This window comes from Littorina saxatilis, linkage group LG5, assembly GCF_037325665.1.
Source record: "Littorina saxatilis isolate snail1 linkage group LG5, US_GU_Lsax_2.0, whole genome shotgun sequence".
Lineage (NCBI taxonomy): Eukaryota > Metazoa > Mollusca > Gastropoda > Littorinimorpha > Littorinidae > Littorina > Littorina saxatilis.
This window is the reverse complement of record NC_090249.1, coordinates 40,510,576-40,528,075: the sequence shown is the minus strand read 5'-3', so window position 1 is coordinate 40,528,075 and position 17,500 is coordinate 40,510,576. Positions and strand designations below refer to the sequence as shown.

At 39.9% G+C, this 17,500-nt stretch overlaps 1 protein-coding gene across 1 annotated transcript in view; it reads right to left on the bottom strand.

Annotated features, from left to right (window-relative positions):
* Positions 1 to 3,803, bottom strand: part of LOC138967114 (patched domain-containing protein 3-like) — a 24,631-nt gene extending 20,828 nt beyond the window's left edge. The window contains exon 1 of the mRNA XM_070339595.1: positions 3,511 to 3,803. The gene's annotated coding sequence lies outside the window, so the exon portion shown is untranslated. The remainder of the gene's footprint in view (positions 1 to 3,510) is intronic.
* Positions 3,804 to 17,500: the final 13,697 nt, after the last annotated feature.

Genomic DNA, 17,500 nt, shown 5'->3' with positions numbered 1-17,500 from the left:
ACACCGAGGGTACAAATTGTCCAGTTAAATTTACACCTTGACCATGAAAACGGCAAATAAATAGTTTACTTTTAAACAAAAGCAAACAATTCTTGGCATAGGCCGATTTTTTTGCGTAAGAAATTTAAAACCACATAATTCAGATATATGTTTTGCATCATGTGTGACGGCCATTGAGACACACTAAAACAATTCGCATGTACTGCAACGTTGACCATATCATCCGATTCCCCCAATGTAGTGAAGCTGAAGAATAAAAACAAAACTAACATCCAAGAGAACAGGCAAAGCTCATAATTATGCCATCTCCGTGCATGTCTAACCTCAGTAGACAAACAGAATACAAGGTCTTTCGTGAACTGACAAGACAACTTTATCTACTTCAACTAAAAAGCAGTGAAGCTTCGGAAAATAAATCCATTATTTAAAAAAAACCAAAGCAACATCGGTACAAGTGTTAACATTTAGAAGCACACAAGCAGAATTTAAGGTCTTACGTGAACTGTAGTCTTAAGAAGACAGGCTAAGCCAGTTGAGGTCACCTTCGTTCTGGATGTGGGTCGGGACCCTGCACTCTTCTGCCAAATCTAGAGCAAGCGCTGATGCTTTTAAAACTCCTAATTACACAACTGTTTCGTCACAAAATGTACTGTGTGATCATGCTTCACGTGGTTGTGTCTTCTTGTGTAACACACAATGCAACCTTTATGTACGCTGCATCTGAATTTCTGAGGTCTAGTGAGAACTTCATTTCATTTCGTTAGGATCTAGGAAGGTTGTCAGTTTGTTAAAATTTAATGTGTATGACTGGAGAGCTTACGAATACGTTTTCAACTGTTTTTCTTTAAGCTTGTGCCTATACCTGAATCATTTTTCACGATTTAATATTGTTGTGTTTGTATGAACGTATAAGCTTTCTTCTGATATCAAGCTTGCTTTAATTTCTTTGGGAACACATTTGAGCCACTCAGGTGGAATGAAGCATGGTCACATCTAGAGTCACCGTTTACTACGAGCTAGGAATGTTTTATTGCAAATAATGTGTGTGTGTGTGTGTGTGTGTGTGTGTGTGTGTGTGTGTGTGTGTGTGTGTGTGTGTGTGTGTGTGTGTGTGGCCATCTACTAGAGTAAACGTCAAGAAATTGGCACGTTTGAGAATACATGAATAATAAGTATATTTCAACCAGTTCCGCCAACTATTTACATCCTACATTTGTCATAATACGTATCTACACCCTAATAGGAATCTTCATCCATAGCTAGATGTCCTGCTACACAAGGCTACCTTTGCCAAGTCAACCTTTGCGTTGTCAGCGACATATTGCTTAGATTATGGACATTCTCAACAGTAAGCCGTCACAGTTACACTCTTCATCGGACATCAGTAAAACTACCAAGAAAGAAACTCCAGTAAAATAAAAGTATGAACTGCACTAGTGGTGTTAAAGGAGAGCTTGGGTTCTTCAAAACATGGTGGCACCAAGCAAAAGTAAACGGGTCTTGAAATAACTCAAACACGCGACGGTTGTTAAAATGTATCTGCTCTGGCCTATTCACTTTGAAATACCTTGATTAACTATCCACTCCCATACACTCATTCTGAGAGAAAGGAACAATTAAATAGGCGTTGCTTGTATCGTATCTTTAAAGTTTCCTTGCACCAACGTATATGTAATCTGAAAAAGGTAGAAGTAATAATGCATCTGACGAAAGACATAGAAGGTTTTCGACAGTGCCACATGGCTCAGTCAATCTCCCTTAGCCTACACTGTAAACAGAAGTGTTTCACTTTTGAACACACATTATTTTTGTAATCAGTTGTGAACACTGTGTTAAACACTAAATGATTATATTTGGAAAAGTAACACACATGGTAAACGCTTAATAGTGTTTACCATGTGTGGTACTTTTTCGAGTAGATTTATATAGTTCGTCACACATTGTTCACAACTGGTTACAAAAAGTGTGTTCAAAAGTGAGACACCCCAGTTAACAGTGTGGAATCGAAAAATTCTAAATCTCTTTTCGACTTATTTTCTTTTTGATCTTATATTTTACATTTAGTCAAGTTTTGACTAAATGTTTTAACATAGAGGGGGAATCGAGACGAGGGTCGTGGTGTATGTGTGTGTGTATATGTGTGTGTGTGTGTGTGTGTGTGTGTGTGTGTGTGTGTGTGTGTGTGTGTGTGTGTGTGCGTGTGTGTGTAGAGCGATTCAGAGTAAACTACTGGACCGATCTTTATGAAATTTGACATTATAGTTCCTGGGTATGATATCCCCGGAAGTTTTTTTTCATTTTTTCGATAAATGTCTTTGATGACGTCATATCCGGCTTTTTGTAAAAGTTGAGGCGGCACTGTCACACCCTCATTTTTCAATCAAATTGATTGAAATTTTGGCCAAGCAATCTTCGTCAAAGGCCGGACTTCGGTATTGCATTTCAGCTTGGTGGCTTAAAAATTAATCAATGACTTTGGTCATTAAAAATCTGAAAATTGTACCAACATTTTTTTTTATAAAACGATCAAAATTTACGTTCATCTTATTCTTCATCATTTTCTGATTCCAAAAACATATAAATATGTTATATTTGGATTAAAAACAAGCTCTGAAAAAAAAAAATTATGATCAAAATTAAATTTTCGAAATCAATTTAAAAACACTTTCATCTTATTCCTTGTCGGTTCCTGATTCCAAAAACATATAGATATGATATGTTTGGATTAAAAACACGCTCAGAAAGTTAAAACGAAGAGAGGTACAGTAAAGCGTGCTGTGAAGCACAGCGCAATCGCTACCGCGCCAAACAGGCTCATCACTTTCACTGCCTTTTGCACTAGCGGCGGACTACGTTCAATTTCATTCTGTGAGTTCCACAGCTTGACTAAATGTAGTAATTTCGCCTTACGCGACTTGATTTTGGTTTTTTTACTCGTTTAAGTCTTAGCTACACTCTTTAGTTATTGGCCACATTGATTATCTAAACGGAGAACAGAAGTCCGTCAAACACATTAGTTATTAAAATTACGAACAAACGTTAGTGTTTACGGAAAAGAACAGATTTAGAAAGATTAACAAAGGAAAATATGACGAAACAAAATTTGTGTTTCATGCAGTTATATATATATATAATACTATTAGGAACACATATAGCTATGGGGTAAATGTGAACAAGAAGTTCTCTCACGTTTGCCACTTTTTTTTTAACTTAAAGGCCTTCCATTATTAGCTCGAAGTTGACTTCACGAAGTCTTTTTACCAAAAAGTCAGTGTCAATTCCGCCATGCAGAAAGCTTTGTGAAGTCGACTTCGCCAAGTTAATGACCGGCTTTACTGTTTGAGGACAAAAAAAGGTAACCAGAAATCTTTGTAAAAAACAATTGTATAGTTGACTAAGATCTCTTGAACATTCAGACTCACCGTTCGCTGTATTTTGATCTGTACGGTCTTCAAGATATGAAATGTGTATAAAACAAAACCCCACATATACACACAATGGGAGCCTTACCTTTGTGCTGCTGCGTAGACCTGCCGCAACTTTTTGCAAGGAAGAGAACAAACCCCGACGATGTTACCAGCTCAGCAGGAGGCAAATGTCTGACCTGAACTATCACAACAATTCGCAAAGGTTATGAGAAGATTACAAAACCAAAAGAAACAAATTCAGAACGACATTCGGTTATTTACTACTAACACGGGCGGTCGTCTGAAACTTTGGCCCGGTGAGTTGTGTCCCTTCGAAGCCGCCGAGAAGATTCGTCTAGAAACCGGAAAAAGAGAGAATGTCTGTCTCATCGTGGGGCGATGACAGGTGAAGCAGTATGTCACTATCTGTCTGTTGTCGCTACTTCGTCATGTTCAGGGCACTAGTACGCAGCCATGATAAATGAATCTTACACAACCGTATAATATGACTTTGTCTCTTATTTTCGCATAACTCCACGTTTACTTCAACTGTTTATAGACTGCAGTGCCGGACCAAATGAGTTGTAAGGGGGGAGGTTCCTCCTTTTTTTGGGGGGGGGGCAAATCAGGGAAGTGGCGAAGCCACAAGCGCGCGCCTGCAAAGCGGTCGCGCGAACTAGGGGGGTCCGGGGGCATGCTCCCCCGGAAAATTTTTGAAAAACGGTTAAAATCTGTGCAATCTGGTGCATTCTGGGCCTTGTTTTGAGGGTTAAGAGCAGCATTGTTTTGGTGCTAAAACTAGTAAAAAAAACACACACACTCAAAGCAAGGTACATGCTTTTTCCAGGGGTGGGGTTCCGGAACCCCTGGAACCCCCCCCTGGGTCCGGCCCTGGACTGAAAACTATGTTTGGCTTGAACTTTTTATACTAAGACTACAATTGATTACACTTTCGGACTAGCGTTTTCCATCCGGGGTTCCTTTTAACTTGCAGCTTGATGTGCTTGACTATTACACATATCAGTTTGGTAAACCGAGGATCTGTGTTGAACAAGTGAATAAGCGTGCAATTCTCATGATACATTTTTTTGCCTTCTTGCTCATCCGTATAGCACTCATGGTATTCACTTAGCCCAATACTAGCACTACAGGATGCATGCTTGGTATTTTCGTGTTTCTATAACCCACCGAACTCAGACATGGACTACAGGATCTTTTATGTGCTAACTTGGTCTTGTGCTTGCATGCACACGCGAAGGCGGAAAACGCACCAGCAGGTTTGCATAAAAGTTGACCTGGGAGATTAGAAAAAATTCACAATCTTAACCCATAACGCGCAACTGAGATTTGAACACTCAAACTTTCGCACAGAAGGCCGGCGCCTTATGCACTAGGCCATTGTGCCCGTCTTTTTGAGCGAACAAATTTATTTTTTTTTTAGAAATAACCGTTTGTTACAAATAATGCTAGTTCATTGATAAACACTGAAAGAAAAGTTTGATATAACTCACAAGGTTTTCCACCCTCTTCGAGTTTAGCAGTGAGTGACCAGTAACAAAGGCCCGTATCTCTCTTAATAGTTACTTTTTTTATGACCACATTATCCTTTATCTTTATCTATTATTAGGTGCAAACTTCAAATAGTTTTTAGAAGACACTCAGATCAAATGAGGACTCAACTTATGAAAAGCAAAAAGAATTGCCTCGGACATGCAGATGTGAGTAAATTATCTGTGTGGAAATGTAGACATCTTCTTCTTTTTCCTTTGTATTTATTTTTGTTCTCTCGTTGTCCCATTTGTAAATTTTGTTTTGTTTTATCACCTTCTGTATCATCTTTTTTATCACCCCTTTTCTGTTTTGTTTTTTTATCTTGCTTTTCTGTTTGTTATAGTTTTCTGAAATGAGTATTTCTATTTAGTCCGCCATCATGCTTACCACTGTTATGTTTTCACTAGGAGTGCTCAAAATAAGCACTATATATATGCTTGAGTTAGAAACCCTAAATGCCATATATTGTTTATGTCACGATGAAAATTGAATGAAGTCTTGTTTAAAGCAAATGTAGACAGTAATGATTCATTAAAAATGTCAAAGGAACACAAACATTTGCAGATGCAGATGATTTTTATTTCCGCCATGTAATATTATCTTTGAATTAAGAAACAGATTGTTCCCACAGTTTCACCAATCAAACGGGCGGGGATGTAGCTCAGTCGGTAGCGCGCTGGATTTGTATCCAGTTGGCCGCTGTCAGCGTGAGTTTGTCCCCACGTTCGGCGAGAGATTTATTTCTCAGAGCCAACTTTGTGGGCAGACTCTCCTCGGTGTCCGAACACCCCCGTGTGTACACGCAAGCACAAGACCAAGTGCGCACGAAAAAGATCCTGTAATCCATGTCAGAGTTCGGTGGGTTATAGAAACACGAAAATACCCAGCATGCTTCCTCCGAAAGCGCCGTATGGCTGCCTAAATGGCGGGGTAAAAACGGTCATACACGTAAAAGCCGTGGGAGTTTCAGCCCATGAACGAACAAACAAACAAAACCAATCAACACCTTTGTGAAATTTCGTCCTCGCTTTCTTGTAAAATACAATCAAAGAGGACAAAGAAGGTCACATTGACAGAACCTGAAGGTGAACTTCATCTTTCACGGTTCATTAAGTTGCCTGTCGAATGCCTTACCCACCCCGCCACGGCCCAGCTCACGTACTTGTGCGTAACTCAGGAAACATGTGACAGGTCACTAATTAAGAGCAGACGAAGACCTACTACTTACACACAGGCCTAACGTGCACACCTCATGTTATGAACTTACAGACTTGACACATTTGTTCTTGTCTTGGCAGTTCCGAGACTTGACATGTTTTCACGACACAGCGTTATGCATCACCTTATTTAAGTAGTATGTGGTTACTTGTATAAGAATGAGTGTTGCATCATTAGTCTTTAAAGTGATATAACATGAAGACCACCTGTATACAGTTTAGGTTCGGGATTCTAATTATGTGACCATAAACGTGTGAGCGTCGAGTTACTTAAATTGAAAACGGATGCGTCTTGAGTGGGAATTCCAGACTTTAATTCGCATTGTGACGCCTTTTTGTGCCAGTCATAATTTGAGTCCTACCTTTCCCCCCTGAGTAAAACATGTATTTCGTGTGCTGTTGCTAGAGATACCGATTTGAAATTGAGCCGAGAGCTACACGGTTCGTTTTGGGTGTTGAATCGATCGCTGACAACACACACGAGGAAGGTCTTAGAATTAGTGTTTGAGCGTTCTATTCTTCAAATCTAAATGCTGTGTTTGGTAGTCTTTTCAGTCCGTGATATTCTCCAACTAACAGCCTGTTTGTTTATGTTATGCAAAGCGTTTGAGCCCTGTATGGCACGGAATGTGCATGCGTTTGTTAGACTCTAAGTCACTTTATCAACCTAACGGTTGTTACTTGCTTTGGCAAATGGGTATCTATGAAGACTAAATAAAAAATGATGAACAGGAAAACAAGTCGCGTAAGGCGAAAATACAATATTTAGTCAAGTAGCTGTCGAACTCACAGAATGAAACGCAATGCCATTTTACTCGTAGCATCGTCAGGCCACCGCTCATGGCAAAGGCAGTGAAATTGACAAGAAGAGCGGGGTAGTAGTTGCGCTAAGAAGGATAGCACGCTTTTCTGTACCTCTCTTTGTTTTAACTCTCTGAGCGTGTTTTTAATCCAAACATATCATATCTATATGTTTTTGGAATCAGGAACCGACAAGGAATAAGATGAAAGTGTTTTTAAATTGATTTGGACAATTTAATTTTGATAATAATTTTTATATATTTAATTTTCAGAGCTTGTTTTTAATCCGAATATAACATATTTATACGTTTTTGGAATCAGCAAATGATGGAGAATAAGATAAACGTAAATTTGGATCGTTTTATAAATTTTTATTTTTTTTTACAATTTTCCGATTTTTAATGAGCAAAGTCATTAATTAATTTTTAAGCCACCAAGCTGAAATGCAATACCGAAGTCCGGGCTTCGTCGAAGATTACTTGACCAAAATTTCAACCAATTTGGTTGAAAAATGAGGGCGTGACAGTGCCGCCTCAACTTTCACGAAAAGCCGGATATGACGTCATCAAAGACATTTATCAAAAAAATGAAAAAAACGTTCGGGGATTTCATACCCAGGAACTCTCATGTCAAATTTCATAAAGATCGGTCCAGTAGTTTAGTCTGAATCGCTCTACACACACACACACACGCACACACACACGCACACACACACACACACACACACACACACGCACATACACCACCACCCTCGTTTCGATTCCCCCTCGATGTTAAAATATTTAGTCAAAACTTGACTAAATATAATAAAAATGATCAACGGAAGTCCGGACTCCTGACACAGGAGAGTGGTAGAAGCAAACCGCTCGCTGATTAAAATTCATTTAATTATTTGGCACAGTTTCAGAGCAGTTTTGAGCAAATCATTGCAGGTGTTTCTAAATTACAGTACAGCGAATGTCCTTTGCACTTTTTAAGGTCCAAATTCATCAGAAAACTTATAAATTGGCGCCTTAGGTGTGCTAACTTTAACTAGAATCTTGGGTAGGAATATGCTATAATCTGCAGAGGAAAATGTCTTGTTCGGTGAACGCCCGGCCGGGCATTTGTCGGTATCGTATAATTCATGTGTGGGTTTCTTTTTGAAGAGTAGGTGTTAAGCCATTGACATTATTATTATTATTATTATTATTATTATTATTATTATTATTATTATTATTGTGATCATTTTTATGCACCTAATCTAGATATAGCCCTAGGCGCTTACATATTAATTTCTGCCGTTTGAAATGGAATTTTTTACAGACAGACAGACAAACAGACATTTTTTACACACAATATATAACGCATTCACATCGGCCAGTAAAGCTCAGTTGCCTATTAGGCGAGCATTCACCTTTCAAGGCCTTTATTCCAAGTCAAACGGGTATTTGGTGGACATTTTTATCTATGCCTATACAATTTTGCCAGGAAAGACCCTTTTGTCAATCGTGGGATCTTTAACGTGCACACCCCAATGTAGTGTACACGAAGGGACCTCGGTTTTTCGTCTCATCCGAAAGACTAGCACTTGAACCCACCACCTAGGTTAGGAAAGGGGGGAGAAAATTGCGGCCTGACCCAGGGTCGAACACGCAACCTCTCGCTTCCGAGCGCAAGTGCGTTACCACTCGGCCACCCAGTCGTTACCACTCGGCCACCCAGTCGTTACCACTCGGCCACCCAGTCCTCATACTTTAACTTCTCACCTCACGACCTGACAAACTAACGGTGCTACTGCTCTCAAATCAATTTAAAATGCAACATTGACTCTCTCTTGGTAACTTGAACCTATAGAATGCACAAACCACACAATCGTTAGGCTTTTGGACTTTGTAACACTTCTGGAAGCGTTCACTCTAAATTTGACCCTTAAATCGGACTAGTTTATGTCCACAGACACGTTCGTAAATTAACACACCAAATGTGGTTTATATGACAGCTACGACAGTAATTATTGTTACATTTTAGCAGTCTTGGTCCCGTCTTTCTAGCGCGTAAAAAAAGAGGAAAGTAAGTGTGTGTCCCCATATATGAACCACCTTCAACCTTCAAAAAGAAGAAGAGAAAAGCTGAAGACGGGGTTCAGCCGTGCATTAAGAAGTTTGCTTGAAATAACCTACGAGTTATCGAGCTTTTTTTATTTTAATTTTTTTATTTTTTTTTATTTTTTATATACTCACAAAGACAAACATACATTCAATTGACAATCTTGTCGGTAACAATACAATAGAAGCGTAATAAAATATAGACATGACAAAAACAACACATTCTACATAAAAAAAAAGTTGATAAAAAGACAAACTGACTAAGTCCAAAGCATGAAATCTATATAAATTCATTCAATCTATTTTCTCAAAAAAAAATCTCTGTCCAATTTCCAATCAATATCAAACTTTCCCCTATTACACCTTACACTATACAAATATTTTTCGGCAAAAAATCTCCTTTTAATTATCGTTACAAATCCATTTAAATGTGGAACAATTTTCTTAATTTTTGAAACAAAAATATGATATTCGGCCAACAAAACAAATAAATCAAATATCCTATCTGTAACCGTATCTCTTTTACAGCACAATATCACCAACTCCTTTGACAAAACTACTTTTTCACAATGCTTAAAAGTGGGTGATCAACCAGTCCTAGAGCTTTTAAAAATATGTCAAACAGTCTTCTTTACGTGAAAGCTGATATCCCTTTCCTATATAATACTTATTAACCTTGCCAGCTATCTGATCTCCCTTGCTGGCGACATTCACCCGAACCCTGGACCGCCACGAACTAAGAAACCTAGCGAGCTATCTGTTATACACATAAATGCTAGAAGTATCAGAAACAAATTAGATATAATAGAAACAGAGACTAGTACCCACGATATTATAACGATCTCAGAGACATGGCTTTCGGAGACCACTTCTAACTACGACATTCATCTTAACGGTTATCACCCCCCAATTCGTAAAGACAGACCTAACGACCCCCACGGCGGGGTAGCAGTATACGTGAAAAACAGTCTTGTGTGCAAACCAAGGCATGACCTTCTGATCCCCCAGCTTGAGGCCGTATGGGTTGAAACTAGATTAAACCAGGATACGCTGTTAATAGGTACATTTTATAGGCCGCCTAACTCTAATGTAGAATACTGGAAACTCATCGATCAGTCAATTAAAAATGTCGCCGCTTCAGAGCATATGTTTATTATTCTTGGTGATTTCAATTCAGATTTTACAAACAACCCGTCGCAGCATCTTCTTGATATTATCACTTTAAACAGTCTACAACAACTAGTTACACTTCCGACCCGCGTTACAGAAACAACATCGTCATGCATTGACCTTATTCTTACCTCGAGTGTAGACATCGTGCAAAGCATTAACGTTCTACCCCCTATTTGCAGCGACCATTCTGTGCCATGTGCGACAATCAAGAAACACATACATAAAACTCCTGCATCTAAAAGAACAATATTTAACTATTCCAAATTAAACAAAGAAAATTCCTTATCGAATTGAGGAAAATCGACTGGATGAACATTGCAACGCTACACACTGTCAACGAAGCTGCCAGGTCATTTTCCGAAAAGCTGTTAAGTGTCGCAAGACTATGCATGCCAGTAAAGACAATAACTGTTCGCGATCAAGACGCACCATGGATGACAGAGGAAATTATAAAACTACGCGACAAAAAAAGATCAGTTCATGATACAGCAGTGCGACTAAACACACCTGAGGCCTGGGAACACTTTCGTATGACTCGCAATAATTATACTGACACAATTCGTAATCGGAAATTAGAATATATAAAAGAATTAGACAAAAAAGTATCCAGTGGAGATAACTTTGGCACTAAAAATTGGTGGAAACTAGTTAAATCATTCTTATCAAAGAAAGGATCAAACCCCAATGAAATTCCTCCTTTGACGTCAAACGGAACAACCTACTATACTAACCTAGAAAAGGCAAACTTGTTCAACGACTTCTTTATCCAACAGTCCATTGTCGAAGACGATATGTCAGACATTCCTGAAGTACCAAGGCTTCCTTGCAGAATAAACAATCTCACACTTTCAGTCGAAGAAGTTAAAAATACGATTAACAAACTAGACAAAACAAAAGCAGTCGGTCCAGACGAAATCCACAATCGAATTTTAATTGAGAGCTGCGAAGTGATTTGTGACAGCCTAACTGCACTGTTTAATCGGTCTTTACATGAAGGACTTTTTCCGTCAGTTTGGAAAATAGCCCACGTTTCACCAGTTCATAAAAAGGGGAACAAAGATACATGTAGTAATTATCGTCCAATCTCCCTCCTAAGCTGTGTTGGCAAAACACTAGAGAAATGTATACAAATTCATGTCTTTGACTACTTAACACAAAACAATATCATTACAGAGTCGCAGTCCGGTTTCATCCCTGGAGACTCAACTGTCTACCAGCTTCTTACAATATACAATGACATATGCAAATCACTCGATAATAGAATAACTACCCAAGCAATCTTCTTTGATATATCCAAAGCATTCGATAGAGTTTGGCACCGGGGCTTATTGCATAAACTCGAAGCCGCTGGAATTAATGGGCCATTATTAAACTGGTTTACAGACTACCTAACAGATCGAAAGCAAGCAGTTGTATTAAAAGGCAGTAAATCAACTTATCTTCCAGTAGTAGCGGGAGTTCCTCAAGGTTCAGTGCTTGGACCCTTGCTCTTCCTAATTTATGTAAACGACATTGTACGTGATATAGAATCTACGATTAAGCTTTTTGCTGACGACACTAGCATGTACTTGTCTTTAGCCAATCACAACATCCGTGCCGAAATTTTAAACTCAGATCTTGAAAAAATTGTAAATTGGGCAGAAACATGGAAGGTAGCATTTAACCATGCAAAAACTGAATTGGTGAACTTTTGTACACAAAGAACCCCTGATATCGCAGATCTAAACTTTGGCAATACCATCCTTGAAAGTTCCCAAAATCACAAACACTTAGGAATAATAATACAAAACAACTGTAAATGGGATGAACATATAAAATCTCTTGTTGCAAAGTGCAGAACTCTCGTAGCTTGCTTGCGTACATACAAATATAGACTGAGCCGAAAATCATTGGAAATTATGTATAAATCCTTCATTCTACCACACTTTGATTATTGCGACATAATATGGGACAATTGTAGCAAAACCCTAACAGATGAACTCGAACAGTTAAACCTAGATGCAATACGAACAATCATCGGAGCTGTCCGCGGAACCAGTCACTTTAAGCTTTACGGAGAATCTGGACTCCAATCATTATCTGAAAGGCGTAACCGTCATAAACTAACAATGTTCCATAAAATTACTCACGACAAGACCCCCCCATACCTACAAGCAGCACTCCCACCTCTCGTAGCAGCCAACAACCCCTACCACAGACGCCGCCCCTTAGAACGAAGTATACCCCCACATCGAACAGAAACGTACAAAACATCCTTTTTTCCTTCGACAACAGTACTCTGGAACCAACTACCTGAACAAATACAGTTAACCGACTCCCTCGGGGAATTTAAACATTACTTAACAAAAGACGACACACAAATTCCCGTTTACTTCTACAGTGGCAGTCGACAAACACAAATAATCCACACAAAAATGAGACTTAATATCAGCGATCTAAAGAAAGACTTAGTTGAGCGACACCTTGCGGAAAATAGCGTATGCGACTGTGGTGATGGAACAGAAACTGCAACACACTTCTTACTAGAATGCCGTTTACACTTAGCTGCAAGAAACAACACAATCAACAAACTAACCAACAACTTCATACACACAGATATTCTACTTCATGGAAACCCCTCCTTGCAAACAAAAATTAACAAAAAAATCTTTTTAACAGTGCAGGAATTTATTGGACAGTCCGGCCGTTTCGAACAGATAAACATGTAAAGTGAAAACAAAATCGATACGTCTACTCGTCTCTCTCTCTCTCTCTCTCTCTCTCTCTCTCTCTCTCTCTCTCTCTCTCTCTCTTTCTCTCTCTCTCTCTCTCTCTCTCAATCTCCCCCTCTCTCTCACTTTCCCCCTCCCTCCCTCCCTCTCTCCCTCCCTATCTCTTACTCGCTAACACCATCAATATTATATATGTATTCTAAAACTGATTTTTGTTTTGATGTACAATTTTCATTCAATTTTCTTTTCATGTTTACTTGCTTTTCATTTAAACTGTACCCTCCCCAATCACATAATTCACCTCCCCCTCCTTCCTTCCTTTACTGTCTTTCTTTATCATCATTATGCAACGTTCATTACGTTATTAATAGATTTGGTTTATTGAGACAAATTTTTCAGCCGTTACCGCCTTATGTTGTACTGTCATGCAGGAACACCACTATAAGCTTTAGCTTGTTGCTGTTTCTGTGAACTTTGTATACATGTCATGATTGTAACCTTTGTTAAAATAAACTTATGTTTAAACCAAAGCTGATAATTTTATTTATTTTCTCTCTGATTTTGATAATTGTCTTTATTTGTGTGTGTGTGTGTGCCTCAAATAATGTTCTCATCGAACCAAACAAATACATTTGATGCATATTTGAATTAGTCTGACTCGCGCACTGAGTTGTATCATGATATTTTGAACGCTTTGAACTTCGGATAAGGCGCTATATAAATAAAGAGAATAATAATAAAAAGTATGATGTGCTTTTTACAATGATTCGTTATGGTCTTTATACTGGTCCGTATTAGGCGCCCAGGCTCCCAATATGGACCAGTTGTGAATGTTTCTGAATTGAATATTTTGCTGAATGTCTCTTAAATTTAAGTCGCACTAATTAGGACTAACGTGTAACTAAAGGGAGTACAACTACCAACGAAATGAAACTTCTTCGCAAGAACACAAGCTTGTTTTCGCCATGAAACAAAACATGATCCACATAAGGGGCCCTTCCCCTCATTGTTCTCCCGAAATTTATGTATCCGTATATTGAAATTCACCGGTCAGAACCCCGGCCGGGTCATACCTAAGACTTTAAAATTGGCAATCTAGTGGCTGCTCCGCCTGGCGTCTGGCATTATGGGGTTAGTGCTAGGACTGGTTGGTCCGGTGTCAGAATAATGTGACTGGGTGAGACATGAAGCCTGTGCTGCGACTTCTGTCTTGTGTGTGGCGCACGTTATATGTCAAAGCAGCACCGTCCTGATATGGCCCTTCGTGGTCGGCTGGGCGTTAAGCAAACAAACAAACAAAATATTGAGATTCTCATTGTCCTGGGCATTTTCTCTGGTGGTGATGACTATGTCAACACACACACACACACACACACACCAGGGCCAGACTAGGCTAAGAGGAGGGGGGGGTTGCCAGTGGTGGTCCAGGGGGAACATGGCGGGGTCAAGGGGCAGAGCCCCTTGTGGGGGTCAGGGGGCTTCGCCCCCTGAAGCTGATGGGTAGGTCATATTCTGAGATAGGAAAATGGTCGCTCCTTGCATGAAACGGCATAAAATAAACAATAATAAAAAATGTTTTAAATAAGTGAGGTACATGTTTAGGCTAGGGGGGGGGGGGGGGTTGCGCAACCCCCATAACCCCCCCGGTAGTCCGCCCCTACAAACACACACACACACACACACACACACACACACACACACACACACACACACACACACACACAAATGAAGGAACGACGTAACATATTTCAAAAAGTGCAAAAAAGGAATGAGGCAAATGACTTTCTTGAATGTATCAGCGGAATAAAATTCCGGTACGGCTCCAGGCCGGATAGCATGTAGGGTTACAAAGATTTTTTTTTACAGAGAAGACAAGAAAACCAGAACAATGCCAGCCTTTCTCTGTGACTTCACTCGGCCATTTACTGCTAGTCTGGCAGCGTGGGACTTATCACAAGGCAGGAGTCTGTGTTCTGTGTTTTCACTAGCTGACGAAACGGCGCGCCGCGTAAAAGCGTTGCGTCTGCAGTCCCCCCAGCGACCGTTTGTCGATAACACAACAAGGCTGTGATAGTTAGCTGCGAACAGAAACAAGCTTTGCTAGTTTCCCCGCGGTCTGGGCTTTTTTCGGGGAGTGTATCAGTGACGGATGGTTGTTCTTCGATCGAGGAGAGCTGAAAAAGATGTCTTACTGGGGAAGTTTAAAGTTACAAGCTCTTCCTTGAATTGTGCGATTTTGCCGACCGCCCAAAACATTATTAATTGTTGATTATTCTTATAACTCCGCGTCATAAACAAACTTGGCAAAGCACATCTTTGTGGTCAGAACGTTTATTATAAAACCAGTAATATGACCTTAAAGGCCATCTAGTCCCCTACCGTAGTCAGCAAATGTATAGTTTGTGTGTGTGTGTGTGTGCACGGTGTACGTGTGTGTGTGTGTGTGTGTGTGTGTGTGTGTGTGTGTGTGTGTGTGTGCGTGTGCGTGTGCGTGTGTGTATGTATGTGTGTATGTATGTGTGTGTACGTGTGTGTGTGTGTGTGTGTGTGTGTGTGTTTTACAGGATAGTGTACTTTGTCTGTGCTGTATGTTCCACTGTATAAACACTACCCAATGTGAATCTGTTTTCTTAATGTGGTAGAGTAAACCATGGCCTTTTCAGTCATACAACCGTTTACAATACATGGCTTCATCACGAAGGTCTGCCCTCAAACGCATCTGCCTAGTTCGTTTATATGATGGTTAATGTAAATATATTGGAAAGTTAATTTTGCATATTTTTTGTTTTCAAAAACCTTTCTATTGAAATGATTGTCTGATGAGGTGGCTGATGTCGCCATGATAAATTGAATAAGGGACGTTCATGTTTGTCAAATCAGCATATAACTCAGTGATATGGTAGTACTTTCTTCTTTTTTTTCTTCTGCGTTCGTGGGCTGAAACTCTCACGTACACTCTTGGCACTTTTGCACGAGTGGATTTTTACGTGTATGACCGTTTTTACCCCGCCATTTAGGCAACCATATGGGGGGGACGACAACTTTCTATCACTGAAACGATTCCCAAGTCCCAGTGCCACTGGCTTTTGAAATCACTGGCAACTGTATCTCAGGACGAACGACTCTTGTGATATTTATCTATCCGCATTCCACCCCAGTTAGGGGAACGTGCGGTATGAATGTCTTGGTTTGGGTATAAACAAACCACACATGACATTTCTTCAGCTGATTCCGCCTACACTGCGTTCGCAGTTCATGCCACTTTAAAAGTGGCTCTCTCGCATTACACCCTTGTTGGCACAACAATGTAGTCTTGCCTTTTGGTTGCCCGTATGTTCTCCCTCCCTCCCTTCCCCCCCCCCCCCCCCCGTGGATTCCTCTGTTTTGCCCCAGCCCACCCTCAGAATTTGTTCTTCTGATTAATTCTTGTCAAATCCACCATCATGTAGATTCGTGTAATATTGTAATGTTTGGGTCACGTGATATGAGCTTGTTTGCGTGAATTCGTGTCCTCGCTGTTTATTGTTAATTGTAACATGTCAAGTATGTTGAATACACTTTGTCTAAACCAATGTAAAGAGACCTTTTATATCTGGGACGGTTTAGATGCTACCTTATTGGTAAAGCCTGTCCTGAACTGGGCGAAGTCGACTACGCGAAGTATACCTCGCGAACGGTTGGCCGCACGAAGCTTCAGCCATTGAGTTTTTCAGGCTCAATTAAGGACAGGCTTAACGATGACAATTAAGGCTTTAACTTTCGAGGGAAAGTTGCGCAAGTGGTAATCCGACCCTCAGATCAACGGTTTCTGGTTTGTCTATAAGCATTATTACAAATTCAAAAGAAAAAGAGTCGAGCTTGACTGATTTGGTGCGCTGCTTCTTAGTGATTTTACTGCCATTGTCATCGTTTTGTCCGACGAAGAAGGCCGAAAGGCACCAACAAGAAACCGGCTTTGACTTTCAATGTTCGTAGAGAAGAGACACTGACAATAGTCACATCAGTGCCCTGGTAGACGTCGAACGAAAATATCGAAGGAAAGGGGCGTAACTATGTAATAGCCATCTGATACTGGAAAGGGGCGCAACTATGTAATAGCCATCTGATACTGGAAAGGGGCGCAACTATGTAATAGCCATCTGATACTATAGACTGAGGCACTTAAGGATTACAAGGTGTGTGAACTCTCTTCCAATGTAGCTGTTATAAATAGTTGAAGCCTTGAGCAGAAATGATTTCAAGGCATGACATACAAGTGAAGTTTTAGACTAACAGCACTAGAATTAAATCACTGGAATGTAGGGAACATATACAAGCTAAAACAAAAGCCATGTCGAATTAGTCTAAGTTCGAAGTGCGAAAATTGCGACTGGACGATTGCTGGCATTAAAAAAACAGATGTCACTACGGCAACGATGATGGTGGCTCGACGACAACGATGGTGACGATAGTGATAAAGTAGACAATAATAATGACGACAGCGATATTGAAAGTTGGACATTTGAAAATGCACGTCAAAATACGAGAAAATCGTACAGTGCGCATTTAGAGTA